At 47.7% G+C, this 15,173-nt stretch overlaps 1 protein-coding gene across 2 annotated transcripts in view; it reads right to left on the reverse strand.

Annotated features, from left to right (window-relative positions):
- Positions 1-15,173, reverse strand: part of SCARA5 (scavenger receptor class A member 5) — a 115,037-nt gene that overhangs the window by 79,649 nt on the left and 20,215 nt on the right. The window lies entirely within an intron of this gene.

Raw genomic sequence — 15,173 nt, forward strand, 5'->3', positions numbered from 1 at the left:
CGAGGCCTCAGAGAAAGCAAACCTGCCGCCACCTTGATCTTGGACTTCCAGCCTCCTATCTGTGAGAAAATAAATTTCTGTTGTTTAAGCCATTCAGTGTGTAGTATTTTGTTATGGCAACTTGAGCTGACTAATACAATCCCAGTCCCTCTTTCTGTAGTCTAGCCCAGAGGGAAGCCAGATGGCCTGAAGGCTGACATCCAGGACCAAAGGCTGTGAGGAAGCGGTAGGATGGGGTGGGCTGGGATGGCGGAGGAGGAGGGGCCCATTGGGCCAGGTCATCTGAGCAACCGAGCAACAGGGAGGCTCCTTGAAATGTCAGGAAAGGGATGCTTAGATGGCCCCAAAGTCCAGAGCAAATGGGCACAGGTGACATGCTGCAGAAGCCCTTTCCTCTCCCCACCTGGGGGAGGACCTGGTGGGCCATTGGAGCCTGGGCTGAAAAGGGCAATCCCATGCCCTCCTGAACTCTGCCAGCCACAGAACAATGTCACCATTAATCAACTGTTGTGTCCTGTCCCTCATGAAGAGTTGGAGACATTGGCGTCCAACAACGGGGATTTGGTTAAAGAAATAATGGTACACCCATAAAATGGGCTTCACATCTTAGATGGTTATGTTATCAAGCAAGGTGAAGAATAAGGGAGGCTGGGATAAGGACAGACGGTGAGTTTGGGTTAGGGACTGTTGACTCTGAGGTGCCTGGGTGCCCTCCATGAGGAGTTCTTTAGAAGGCAGTTGCCTGTAAGGAAGGACTTAGGGGCTCAGGGTCCTCAGAATGTGCAGGAGGTGCTGGAGGCTGTGAAAGTGGACACATGTTAGGGGACACAGGTCACAGCGCTGAGGCCTGCTCCTAGCGTGGAAGGAGGTGGGCATGCATGCGGGGGAGAAGTCACAGAGAAACAGACGACCTCATGCACTGCTGGTGGGAACGTAAAGTGGTACTGCCGCTATGGAAAACAAGTAAGGAGACACCTAAAAAAATTAAAAATAGAGCTACCTTGTGATCCAGCAATCCCACTTCTGGCCATATATTCAAAGGAAATGAAATCAGGATCTCGAAGAGATATCTGTTTATTGCAGCATTATTCACAATAGCCAAGATGTGGAAACAACCTGAGTGTCTGTGGATGGATGAATGGATCAAGAAAATGTGGTATATACGTACAATGGAATATTACTCAGCCATAGAAAAGAAGGAAATCCTGCCATTTTCAACAACATGGATGAACCTGGAAGACGTTACACTAAGTGAAATAAGTCAGAGTACTGTATGATCTCACTTATAGGTGGAATCTAAAAAAACTAAACTCATAACAGCAGAGAGTTAAAGAATGGTTGCCAGGGGCTAGGGGGGTAGGGGACGTGGGGAGATGGTGGTCAAAAGGTACAAAGTTGCAGTTATGCAGGATCTAAGGTCCAGCATGGTGACTATAGTTAACAAGACTGTTACAATAGCCAAGACATGGAAGCAACCTAAATGTCCATCAAAAGAGGAACGGATAAAGATGTGGTATATAGATACAATGGAATACTACTCAGCCATAAAAAGGAATGAAATAATGCGATTTGCAGCAACATGGATGGACCTAGAGATGATCATACTAAGTGAAGTAAGTCAGACAGAGAAAGACAACTATCATATGATATCACTCATATGTGGAATCTAATTTTTTAAAAAATGATACAAATGAACTTATTTACAAAACAGAAACAGACTCACAGATTTCGAATACAAACTTATGGTTACCAAAGGGGAAACGTGGTGGGGAGGAGGGTTAAATGAGGAGCTTGGGATGAACATACACATACTACTATATATAAGATAGATAACCAACAAGGACCTACTGTAGAGCACAGGGAACTCTACTCAATATTCTGTGATAACCTATATGAGAAAATAATCCAAAAAGGGGGCTTCCCCTGGTGGCGCAGTGGTTGAGACTCCGCCTGCCGATGCAGGGGACACGGGTTTGTGCCCCGGTCCGGGAAGGTCCCACATGCCACGGAGCGGCTGGGCCCATGAGCCATGGCCGCTGAGCCTGCGCGTCCGGAGCCTGTGCTCTGCAACGGGAGAGGCCACAACAGTGAGAGGCCCGCATAATGCAAAAAAAAAAAAAAAAAAAGAATCCAAAAAGGAATGAATATATGTATAACTGAATCACTTTGCTGTACACCTGAAACACAATATTGTAAATCAACTATACTCCAATAAAATTGAAATAAATTTAAAAAACAATACTGTACTGTACACTGGAGATGTGCAAAGAGAGTAGGTCTTAAGTGTTCTCACCACACAAAAAAATCTTAACCATGTGAGGTGATGGATACATTAATGGCTTGATTGTGATGATCATTTCATAACATATATCAAAACATCACATTGTACACCTAAAATCTATATAATTTTTGTCAGTTATACCTCGTTAAAGCTGGGCGGTGGGGAAATCTAAAAGCAAGAAAAAAGAAAAACAGTTTAAATGGAAACTTGGAGCATTTAATTTTATTCCCAAAGGAAGTAGAAGTCATAAACAAACAAACAAACAAAAGTTAGCCAAGCAGAGAGCTTTGAGAACAAAGGGAGGCACCAGAAAGCATGTGCCTGGTTCTGGAGGACAGCTGGCACCCCTGAGGAGGGTGCACGGGAAGACAGGGCTTCCTGGGGGACCAGGAGCTTGGGGGGATCTGGAGCCTTGGATGCAAGTCTGTACTGGGACACAGAGGCATGGGAAATCCTGAGCCAGACACCCCCTCCCTGGGCCTCAGTCTCATTTACAAGGTTGAGGTCAGGACTCCCCCTTCCCAGCCCTGGTTTTATTTGTCCTTCGGCCTCTCCCTTGCTCTGTGCCCTCGGGGCATTTGTCCAGCTCTCCATCTGTGTCCCCTGGTCCCGGCCTCCAGGAAGCCTCTACTGGTCGCCATGTGAAACCAGGCAGGGGCAGCACCCACATACGTTTGGAGAGAACTGAGGGTGTGCTGGTGAATCCAGGACAGTCAGAACTAGGCTGGTTGCTGTGTGTGGTGTTCCTGGGGTTATAGAAGGATTCCTGTGGCTTTTTTAAAGGTGGTTTTATTAAATCACCAACAACATTAGAGGAAACTGAGAAAGAAGAATGTGTACAGGGCTTCCCTGGTGGCACAGTGGTTGAGAGTCCGCCTGCCGATGCAGGGGACACGGGTTCGTTCCCCGGTCTGGGAAGATCCCACATGCCGCAGAGCGGCTGGGCCCGTGAGCCATGGCCGCTGGGCCTGCACGTCCAGAGCCTGTGCTCCGCAATGGGAGAGGCCACAACAGTGAGAGGCCCATGTACCGCAAAAAAAAAAAAAAAAAATGTGTACAGATAAGCCTCACTCTACCACAGTTGTTTTCATTCCTCCAAGTTCCCTTCCAGCCTTTCTCCTTTTATATGCACATCTGCTTGCACAACTGCCCTGGAGCCTACACAGGCAATTGGGCAGTCTTTTCTCCCTTGACATGATTTCATAAACGTTTCCCCATGTTGCTTCATAGTTATCATTTGGAATGGCTGTGTAATATTCCTTTGGGTTGACTTAACCAAAGTTTAGCTAAACAATCCCTTAAGGTTGGCATTTAGGTTTTTTTCCAGTTTCCTCAAGGCAATCTGCTTGTTTATTCAGGCTGGAGGGCCACTAATGGTCAGGGGATGGGTGTTAATTTGTAAATCAGAGACACCTTTCCTCAACTCCTCCCAGAAAGACGCGGTTTTTCCAAAACCTTAGCAGATAATATGCTGAAATGTTACACAGAGGACAACTGGCCAGACCCTGTCGTCGTTGACAACAGCAGGAAGAAGAAACAAAGAGCTCTGCAGAAGGGCTTCCTCCCAGAGTGACTCAACACAGCTAGGGCTCTGGATGATTCCCCAGCTTCTCCACCCTCAGAACCGGCACCATCGCCTCCTAGAAGTCACTTCAGACACCTTCGTTGCCCTCTCTCATGTTCACGCAGGTACTAAGTTGGGATGGGGGTTCCAAAGACCCCACATAGAGATGGGGATCTCGTGAAAAGGAGGGCTGCCTCTGGGTAGCACCCCTAGAGGACAGCTGAGCCCAGAGTGGAGAACAGCTGAGCATCAGAGAGGACTGCAGCGAGGGACCATTGGGAGAGGCCACCCATGTGCTCTGAGCTGGAGCGGAGCCTGGGCCTGCCTGTCTTCTGGGATTTCCTGAGGAGGGGAGACTGTGGAATGAGACCACCCCGGGAGGATGAGCTGGGAATACGCCAAGGGGGCACACCCCACACCCACCCCCTGCCGCAGTTCCCCGCATCCCTTGGTTTGCTCTGAAAAGCATCTTGGGGAACGTGGGGCTGCCACAAAGGAGCACAGAAAAGGGCAGGAGCCCAGGGATGCCTGCAGCCATCAGCCCATGCTGGGCTGCTCAGGTGGAAGGACAGCTGAGGCCAAAACACTCGGTTTCCCAACTCTGAGGGACTTCTTAAGGATGGATGGCATGGACCCCCTGGGATAAACCAGGCACTGTGCAAGACATTTTATGTGTTCTCTCACTGAATCCTCATAATACTGATAAGTGATCATTATTATCCCCAATTTAATGTTTTTTTTTATGAGGGTTAAATAATTTCCCCAGATCACAATTCATAAATGATCAAGCCGATATTTGAACTCAGGTTTGCCTCGTTCCAAAACTTCTGTTTCTTTGCTCTATACTGTGTTTCTAGTTTATCTTTGCATATCTGCTCTTCCAGTTGCTACAATCTTTATGGCAGGGGCCTCTCTTCATTCCTCTTTGTATCTCGCTGTGTCTTAACACACTGCCAGGCACGTTGTTGGCACTCAACAAGCGTTTGTTGTTTTGGATTTGATGCGAGAGGGCTCCAAGCCCCTGGGCGGGGGCAGGCAAGGCAAAATGCCTAGGATCGTTGCAGAAATTCCAAGTTTATAACTTCTTCTCTCCAAAAGAGCTAAGAAGGAGAGCTTGTTCGTGGCTCAGCTTCAATCCCAGGCCACACTCAGAGACATCAGTTAGTGACGAGATCTCTCTGTGCCCTGATGGCTAAGGGCACACAGAGCAGAAGATAGAACCAGAAAGCAGAAGGCAAGGCAGGTTTCACAGGTGCAAAGGCTGAGCCATGAAGAGGGAGTTGAAAACTGCAGAAGGAAGCAAGAGCCTAACTCAAGCCCATTCCATCTTCTTTCGCTAAAATAAGAAAGCTCTTCTCTTAGTAAGACCTGGGTGCTGTGTTCACAGTGCCTCTAAAATTTCTTCCAATCCTGGCTTCTGGGAGAGAAATCAAAGCAACTGACAAGGCTCTCTTGCTATTTTCTGTATAGATATGGACGAATGAGGGCTGGATTGTGGTACGGTTGATGGGAGTTGTTTTTTGTTTGTTTGTTTTGTTTTGTTTTGTTTGTTCGGGCTGCACGGCTTGTGGGATCTTAGTTCCCTGACCAGGGATCGAACCCAGGCCCTCAGCAGTGACAGCACAGAGTCCTAACCACTGGACCGCCAGGGAATTCCCCAGTTGATGGGCGTTAGTCTCGAGTACAATCACCTAACAGCACTGATGATACTTAACTACATGCCATGGACTACTGTAAGCCGTTTACACGGATGGATTAATGTAATCTTCACCGCAACACTTTGAAGTGGAGAGTATTATCACTTCCACTTTATAGATGGGAACACTAAGATTCAGGAAGCTTGAATAACTTGCCTAAGGTCACACAGTACGTGGCAAAGCCAAGATCTGTACCCTGGCAGTCCGACCCTAGCTCTCATGCACTTGGACGGTGAGCGGTAGATAGTACCTCCAATTGGAGTCTGGGGTAAGAGAAGTCCCCAATTCACACATTCCCATGGTCCTGGTCCAGGTTCCCACTGCCCCACTGCGGGGCCACAGGCGGGCACAGGCAACTCCCCAGAGCCTGTCTCCTCATCCAGATACTGTGAACTCTTTTCTGGAGTCCTTCGATTGTTAGAAGGATTAGATGACATCATGTATGTGAAAATTCTTTGAAAACTGTGAAGCACAACACAGAGGTGAAAGATTAAAGGGTTAATTGGTGGTCAAGCCTGGAGGGGGAGGTCGGCAAACTTCTGTAAAGGGCCAGGGAGTAACTATTTTAGGCTCTGCAGGCCATCTGGTCTCTGTTATAACAACTCAGCTCTGCCCTTGTAGTAAGAAAGCAGCTGTAGACAATACACAAATGAACAGGCACGGCTGTGTGCCAATAAAACTTTATTGACAAAAACAGGCAGTGGCTGGATTTGGCACTTCCTCAAGAGAAAGGATTCTAGGGGATGTAGCTGAGTAGGTCCTCTGCCCTGTCCTATCTAATTATTTTTCTTTTTTTTTGCATTACGTGGGCTTCTCACTGCTGTGGCCTCTCCCGTTGCGGAGCACAGGCTCTGGACATGCAGGCCCAGCAGCCATGGCTCACGGGCCTAGCCGCTCCGCGGCATGTGGGATCTTCCCAGACCGGGGCACGAACCCGTGTCCCCTGCATCGGCAGGCGGACTCTCAACCACTGCGCCACCAGGGAAGCCCCCCTATCTAATTATTGTAACAATTTGATTGAAGACCCAGAGAGCATATTGTCAAGTTTGCAGGTGACCTCCCCCCGGGCCCACTTTTCTCATTTCAGGGGTGGTTGGAAGCCTCCATCAAAGTCAGAGAGATATGAAATGTCTCCCATGCAGGGCAGTGGAATATTCTGTGGAGAAGTCAGGATGTCAAACTCCCTTCTTACTTTTCCTCCCTCTGCCCTGGAGCTAAGGTGAGGCTGGGGGTACTTCTGGGGGAGCTCTGATGGCAAGGCCCACACAGCCAAGGTCGGTTGCAGGAGAAAGGTGGTTTCTTAGGTGGGGTTGGTCTAGGTTTAAGGAAGACGGCTGGTGGGGGTCTGTGAGGTGTCCCCACCTCGCCTCACAGGACGGTAGAGCGCGTGCCTAAGCTGGCGTGCCTTTGGTCATGTCCTCCTGGGAACCGTCCACGTGGCGGCAGGCTGTGGGATGGGGATCGGGTTGGGATGTTGGCTCAGACATGACTGATGACACAAGACTGAGAGGAAAAGTTAAGTGACAGATGTCCGAGTCTGGATTCAAACTCATCCAACAGGCTGCAATACTTGGCAGAAACCTGTGTGATGACATGGAATTGGGATCACTAACAAGATCTGCATTTAGGTGAAGGCAACGACAACATCAACCACAAGCCAGTTGTACTGATGTGGGACAAAGGAGCCCTCGCGAGGCAGTGTTTCTTTTGAGAGAAATCTGGGCTTGGGGTGGGTGGGCCGTGGACATGATTATTAATGGCTGCCTAGTATTCCATCATTTCGATGTGGTATCCCGTGTTACTGTGAGTCACTGCTGGGAAGGCTTATGAAAATTTAGGCTACATCAGCCTAAATGTGATCTGGAGGGTCCAGATCAAAGTTCATCTGGGAATTCCCTGGTAGTCCAGTGGTTAGGACTCTGAGCTTCCACTGCAGGGGGCATGGGTTCAAACCCTGGTTGGGGAACTAAGATCCCACATGCCACGTGGTGCGGCCAAAACAAAAGCAAAAAACGAAACAGATCAAAGTTGGTCACAGCCCAGCAAACCCCGTCCTGGCCAGGCCACACCAGCAGTCCTGTGTCTATTCTGTTTACCACTAAAACCTGGAGCTCGTTGGGAGGGGCTGGGAGGATGGCCATTATGCTGAGGTGTTCAGTTTAGGCCACACATTAAATGAGCATCTACTATGTGTAGGACACCCCGTTAGGCACTGGGAATACAAAGATGAACAAGACACAGTGCTTTATCGTGAAGAGCTTTCTTTTGGACTAGGAGGGGAGCAGGCACTTAAACCGATGACTTCAATACAATGTGGCAAGATCAGGGCATCTCACAGAGGCCCCCAAACCAGGTCTCCCAAGCAACTGTTGCTGAGCCTGTTATTTTCAATTCTCTGAAGAATAACCATGAGGATGAGGAGACAGCCTTGTTGTGAGCTGTTCCTGCCAGAGAAACTAGAAACAGCATGTGTGGGACAGTCAGGGATGATTAGGCAGGAGTTCCCTGTCACTGGTGGCTGTTCTTCCATAAGAGCACAATACCTCTTCTGTCTGGGGAGTCGGGAGGGAGGTTCCTGCCCTGGGAGGGAGGGTGTTCAAGGCGTCCCCTGAGGCCCCTTCCAAGGCTCAGCTCCCGAGTAGCACCGCAGAGCTGGAAACACTGTCCTGTTTCTTGGCATCCTGTTCCCTGGGCTGCCACAGCAAGTGCAGGGTCCCTCAGAGTCTCCAAGCTTCCCCTGTCAATTTATTGGAACCATGTGGGCTCTGAGCACATCCCCTCCCACTGCACCGAGCATGCCTAGTTCCCTCTGTTTAAACACAAAACCACTGGGTGCTCAGGCTAAATGAAGAGGTTTCTAACCCTTTGCTATCCTGACAGAATGTGACGGGCACGAAGAGTTTTCATACGTGGATTAATTTCATCCTCATGACAACCCTAGGGGGATAGGTACCATGGTCATCGCATGCAGTAGGTGGGGAAACCAAGGATTTGAGAGGTTAAAGGATTTGCCCCAAGATTACAGAAACATTCAGAGGCACAGCCTGGACTTGAACCCAGAAATTTACTCTCAAACCCACAAGCCAAAGAGAACATAGCTACTCTCTTAGAATGTTTGAAAGACACATAGAAAATAGAGCTATCATTTAGCCCATTGTATTTCAGACATTGGTTTGTACCCCATTCGTGGATCATGAAAAAAATGTGTGGGTTGTGACAATTTTTTTTAAGTGAACAGAATAGAAAATCATCAGCATTCATCACACATTTAAGATTATTTCAGTTATGAATATATGTGTGAACTAGTTGTCATGTAAAATGTATTTCTTAATGTAGGTCATGGTCAAAAAGTTTGAGAAACACTGATCTAATCCAACCTGCTCATTTTGTAAATGAGTGTACAAAGGTTCAGACAGCAAAGTGATTTCTCCCAAGATTACAGGGTGTTAATGGATGAAGTGGGACTACAGACCCAAGTTTTTCTCTCAGTTTATGTTATCAAGCTTAACTGACTGCAAAGAAAACCAAGAAAAAGCAAAAGTCATAATACTGATAGTAGGCGTAGTACTACTACTATAATAACAATAGTAGCTACTACTTGTATCATGTTTAATGTGTGCCAGGCACTTCTCTAAGCGCTTTAGATATATTAACTTATTTAACTCTCATAAGAACCCAAAGGGGCAAGTACAATTACTTCTCCCATGTTCAGATGAAGAAACTCAGGTAGAAAAAGTTCATGTCACTTGGTTAACGTCACATAGCTGGTAACAGAGAATGGGGAATTCAAACGCAAACAGGCTGGCTTCAGAGTCCGTGGTGTTAACCAGCATAAGGTACTACGTGACCCTCTCTATCCTAATATTCTCCCTAAATGCTGTAACGCCATACAGTAGATACCATGACATGTGTGTCTTAATATAATTAATTACACACCTACTTCTTCTATTAGCCAAGGGTACCTGATGGTGAGTCCATAATTACCATGTCATTTAGATATTTGGCTAAAACTGAAATCATCATCTTTTTTCCACAACTAAGATCCCCTCTAAGGTACCTTGTCTCATTCATTCATTCATTCATTCATTCACATATTTAAAAAATCATGCACTTGCAGAATTGAATACAGTAGGCAGAATTATTTTTAAAAGAAAAAACTGGGGGCTTCCCTGGTGGCGCAGTGGTTGAGAGTCCACCTGCTGATGCAGGGGACACGGGTTTGTGCCCCAGTCCGGGAAGATGCCACATGCCGCGGAGTGGCTGGGCCCGTGAGCCACGGCCACTGAGCCTGCGTGTCCGGAGCCTGTGCTCCGCAATGGGAGAGGCCACAACAGTGAGAGGCCCTCGTACCACAAAAATAAATAAATAAATAAATAAATAAATAAATAAATAAAATAAAAGACAAAACTGGGCATAATACCCTTCCTTGTTCCAAAAAGGATTAAGGCAGTTTATGAGGATACATAAAATATTCTAAAATAACAGTAGATGAGAACAAGATAAAGGAAGAACAAGTTAGAGACACTAAATGAAGGTAAGAATGAGACTAGCAGAAAAACATTTGCCTGGAGGTCAATACACTTGCTGTGGGTGGATCAGAGATGTCTCCAGGTTTCCATTTTAATTGCCTACAAATTCACACATCTTACAAAGAGATGACAACTCGCTCTCAGTTTGCATTAACTACCACCAGGAAAGTGATTTTAATGACTTTCAGATCCACAGTCTTCTTCAGGTGAAAACAAACTAATTCCTCAGGAACAGTATTTCTCCTTCTGAGACTGGGACAGAAAATACTTTCTCCACGGGTCCTCTTAGTTGACGTTATGTAACAGAACAAACAATGTCCTCAAGGGCGCCCTCACAATAAGCACAGGATGACATCGCATGTGCTGTTTCTGACAGAGTGTCCCAGAAAAGGCTGAGGGCATCACATTCTAAATTCCAAGAGGCACGATGGTATCAGTAATCTGCAGTATCAAGGGATGTGGGCTCTGAGCACGCTGTTCCCAGATTGCAAAGTCGGTGACAGACCTCCCTGAAACAACGTGATCTAAAAAGGGGTGCTCAATTTAAACAACATTTGGGTCACTTGGTGTTCAGCTCTCTCAGGCTGAGGCTGCCCCAACCCCTCCAGCTCCTGAGAATCAGGCTCTCCTTTGCAGAATTTGGCACGGAGCCTTAGCTACATCACATTGTCCTAATGTGTACGTGTGTTAGGATTTTAAATCCTCCCAGAGCAGGAATTACATCTTTTATTCTGTAGCTATAGACTGAATGTTTTTGTTCCTCCCAAATTCATATGTTGAAATCCTAACCCCCAAAGGGATGGTAGTAGGAGGTGGGGCCTTGGGGAGATAATTAAGTCATGAGGGTGGGGCCCTCAGGATGGGATTAGTACCTTTATAAAAGAGACCCCTGAGAAATCCTTAGCCCTTTCTTCCATGTGAGGACACAGCAAAAAGACAGCCATCTGTGAACCAGAAGTGGACTCTCACCAGACATGGAGTCTGCCAGCGCCTTGATCTCAGACTTCTCAGCCTCCAGAACTGTGAGAAATAAATACTTGTTGTTTAAGCCACCCAGTCTGTGGTAGTTTGTCATAGCAGCCTGAACAGACTAAGACACCAGGGCTTGCTCTGTTGTCCTAAACCCACTAAGCACTCATGCACAAGTTAAGTACTTACTGAGGATGTTGATGGCAATGGCTGACTGCTATTAAGAAAGGATTAAATTAAGGCATGATAGGAGCCCCTAGATCACCAGGAGCTCTCCCTGGTCCAACTCTATAGTCTGGATTGCTGTAATGCTCCAGCTTTCCACCAAATTCGATCCCCAGATGTTGACACGTCCCCTTTCTGCTGTTTCATGTCACAGTGGGAGTTCAAATTCTTCAATGGAGCCATGACAGGCAAGGGGAGGAAGAGATAGTTCCTGATGACCACCCTTTGTCACCACAGTGATGTCCCACAATAGTCATGGATAAGGTTGAACCTCCTCTAACCCTTGAACTCCATCACAGAGGACATCTTCCATAAAGTGCTAGATGGAGGACCTCCTGAACACATGATCATCCAATCTCAATTCCCTTGTTCATGAACTTAAGCCTGAGAGTCTTTACTGTCCCAAAAGGAACGCTGGAACAGGACAAAAACATAATAGGAAACCACCAGTCCAGGTAAAATGGGTTAAAGACATAGAAAGGCTTAGAGGAATTTGGGAAGAATGGGCCAATGCCACCTTCTTGGGAGATGATGGAAGACTGTGGGCATAGAACCCAGTGATGGTGTAGGAATATCAGAGGAAAGTTCCCAAGAGGATGCTGGTCGGGAATGGAGAGTTAGGTGGTGGGTAGGAAGCCCAATTGAGTACATAGTTTGGGCAATGGCTGGATTAACCTGAGAGGGGATGCTGAGATGCTGCATAAACACAGATACAGTATTTGTCTTTTATTTTGAATACTTGGATAGAGAAAGGAATCAAGAGAAATCCCATGGGAAATTTTATGAGTAATATTTTTATGCAGTGAGACTATAATTTGGTAATATTGAAGTAAGAGTAGGCATCTGTACTTCAATCAGATGTTACCAACCGGGTATTCAGACATGGCACTTGGTTGCAGTGGTTAATTTTGTCATACAATTGTCAGATGTATGAGCTTTGTGTCGACGAGGAGCTTTTGAAGTCTAAGAGTGGTTCATACAGAACTCCTCTTGTCTTAGCTAGGGCCGCTATAACAAGGCCCCACCCTCATGACCTAATTAGCTCCCTAGTGCCCCACCTCCAAATACCATAGGCCGGGTGGCTTAAACAACAGAAATTTATTTGTCACAGTTGTAGAGGCTGGGAAGTCCAAGATCAATGTGCAGGCAGATTTGGTTGTTGGTGAGGACTCTCCTCCTGGCTTCTAATGGCCCCTTCTCCCTGTGTCCTCACATGGCAGAGATCTCTCTCTCTCTCTGTGTCTCTCTCTCCCCTCTTCTTATGTGGCCACTAACCCCATCATAAGGGCCTCACCCTCATGACCTAATTAGCTCCCTAGGGCCCCACCTCCAAATACCATCACACTGTGGGTTAGGGCTTCATATATAAATTTTGGAGGGGACACAATTCAGACCATAGTACCTCCTATGAAAGGTGACCTCGGTAGGGCACTGGAGAGCAAGTTCTGCCCCAAATGAGGAAGCAGCCACAGCAGGACGCCTAAGAAAAGGCCAGGCTAGCTCTGGTTTACACTGAACCATACATCTCCCCACCATCTTGGTAGTTTTGAAAAGAAGCATCCCTGGAGGTCTTCAATCAGGGTAATCTGAAGAAACGTCCTACCCAACGTCAGGCAGGGCCTCTTTGAAGAACCCCGGACTCATCCACCACCTTCCTAAGTCCCCTCCCTAGGGATGGGGCAGCTGGTGACGATAGTTTTTCATTGGCTACCCTCCTCAAACCTCTCCCAGAGGCCAACGTGATTTTCCGGACAAGAAACTGGGAAGGTGACAGTGGCCAGGCCACAGAGCCAAGAGATAAAGTCTGATGCTCTGTTTCATCAGATCAGTTCCAATCCACCCCAAATTTTCATTCCACACAGGCAATCTGGTACTCATAAACTTCAGGTTCAAAGGTAATTATGATGATCAAAATCCTCCCCAGATTTCCACTTGGAATAACAGGAAGCAAGGCAATATTTCCATTAGATTAGGAAACCATGTTCCACCCTCCTTTCTGAAACTTCCAGAACATCATCATAAATCCCATTCGACCTCCAAGCCAGAAGAAAAGCCTCTCTGCATTGTGCTGGGTACCACTTCTTGTTAGAAAGTCTCCTGTATTTTGAATGGGAATTTGTCTCTTTACAAAACCCACTCATTCAGTTAGTTCTACCCTCTGAGACCACACAGAATATGTCCGCCCTTTTCCACATGGCAGCCCTTCAGACCCTGGAAGAGAACTTTCATTCCCCTGAAACCCAAGAGATGATGCCCTTCCAGGCCTTCCAGGCCTCCAGAGACCTGCCCCAGGGTCCCCACCAGCCTGGCTCTCTCCTCCACACCCTCTTCTGTCACCTAAAAATTCTTGTTCAGCAGCATAGTTGTAATACCATAGCCTAGCTTTCCTGCCGGGCCGAAACACTTTCCAAAAATTTTGTAAATTTGTTATGGTCGTGGCTGCCAAGCCCACAAAACCCAGATCCCAATCTCTCACTGAGCAGCCCAAGAACATGTTCAAAAAATCCTCTGGCTGGACATCATCCCTTGGACGAATCCTTAGTTTCTCTCATTGTTGCTGCTGGCTGCCCCCCAACCCGGGTCAATGGTTGATAGGACAGACACCACCCCTAGTGATGCCCTTTGCCCTGAGTGTGGGAATCTGAGGGCAAAGGCAGCATTGAATATCCCATCACCGGGCCCAAGTGACTAGTCTCACTTGACAGAAAGTGACACGAGACCGGAGATTTCTAGTGAGGGGTCATCCTCAAGGGCTTAACCTCCATATTACTAGAGTTAAGGGCAGGAATTAAGAGTTAAGTCAAGGACCCCACCCTCTGCACTCCAAGTCAGCTCTGTCTGGCCAGCAGCCTTTCTCTGACTACATTCCCCGTACTCCACCCTGGCCCCTCCATGCAACACCCACACTTGCTCTGTGTGCATCTCCTCTGGGTCACCACAGCACTTGTGTGTCAACATCAAAGGCCCCATCATAGTCCCTGTCACATTCTGCCTTGAGACAGGGCTCCACCTCTGTGCTCCCACCTCCTCCCCTAGACTGGAAGCTTCAGGAGGGGATCCCCTGGGTCTCATTTAGCAGTGTCTCCAATCCTAGCGTGGAACCAGGCACCAAGTAGGCACTCATGTAAGATGAGTGATGCTGATCCCTTGGCCTCACTTTGTCAAGCCTTATATACCTCCATCGAGGTAGGTGGGAATTGAGCCTCTCTCCCTCTGGGTGGGAGTCAGGAGAGACCACCACGGTCTCTGTCCCTATCTGCTCCACCATCTTCATCACGGTGGTCTGACCTGTGTGTGAGCTGGGCTGATCAAAGCATAGGATCTTCCATCTGATCCCCTCCTGGGTCCATGAGCTCTGCTTCTGGGCTAGAGGACATGGTCCAAAGTCCAGCCTGTCACTAGCCTGATCTACGGACAGAAACTGGGGAGAAGAGCCCAACTGAGCTGGGGCAAACTCATCCCACCCCCAGTCATCACAAAGGGGCAGCAGGTTTACCATGACCCTGATTAGCCTCAGCAACAAAGTGTCTCATAACTATTTTCATCACATCCCAGGACAGGGGGCCCAGCCTGCTCAGTATGAACCATAGTGCAGAGCTCTAGGGAGGCCCAGTGTAATGCACAGCATCAGACTATGAGTCAGGACAAGGCAGAAGCCACCTGGAGCAGCTACGTCTCTACTCCTGGACTCAAGAGGTTTCCCATGCTCATAGAGCCCCTGCCAGCTCCTCACCCCCACACAAAGCAGGCAATGCTGCTCAGACTTATGCCTGGTTGGAAAGACCAGCCAGCTTCCTCCTTTGTGGTTTCCATGGTGAGGAAAGCAGTGTCTGAGTTCCTGACTATGGGAAGGAAGAGCTCCAGCTCCCCAGTTTTCCCATCCGCTCTCACTTCTTGCTCACCTCCTT

The sequence above is a fragment of the Mesoplodon densirostris genome, chromosome 6 (assembly GCF_025265405.1).
Source record: "Mesoplodon densirostris isolate mMesDen1 chromosome 6, mMesDen1 primary haplotype, whole genome shotgun sequence".
Lineage (NCBI taxonomy): Eukaryota > Metazoa > Chordata > Mammalia > Artiodactyla > Ziphiidae > Mesoplodon > Mesoplodon densirostris.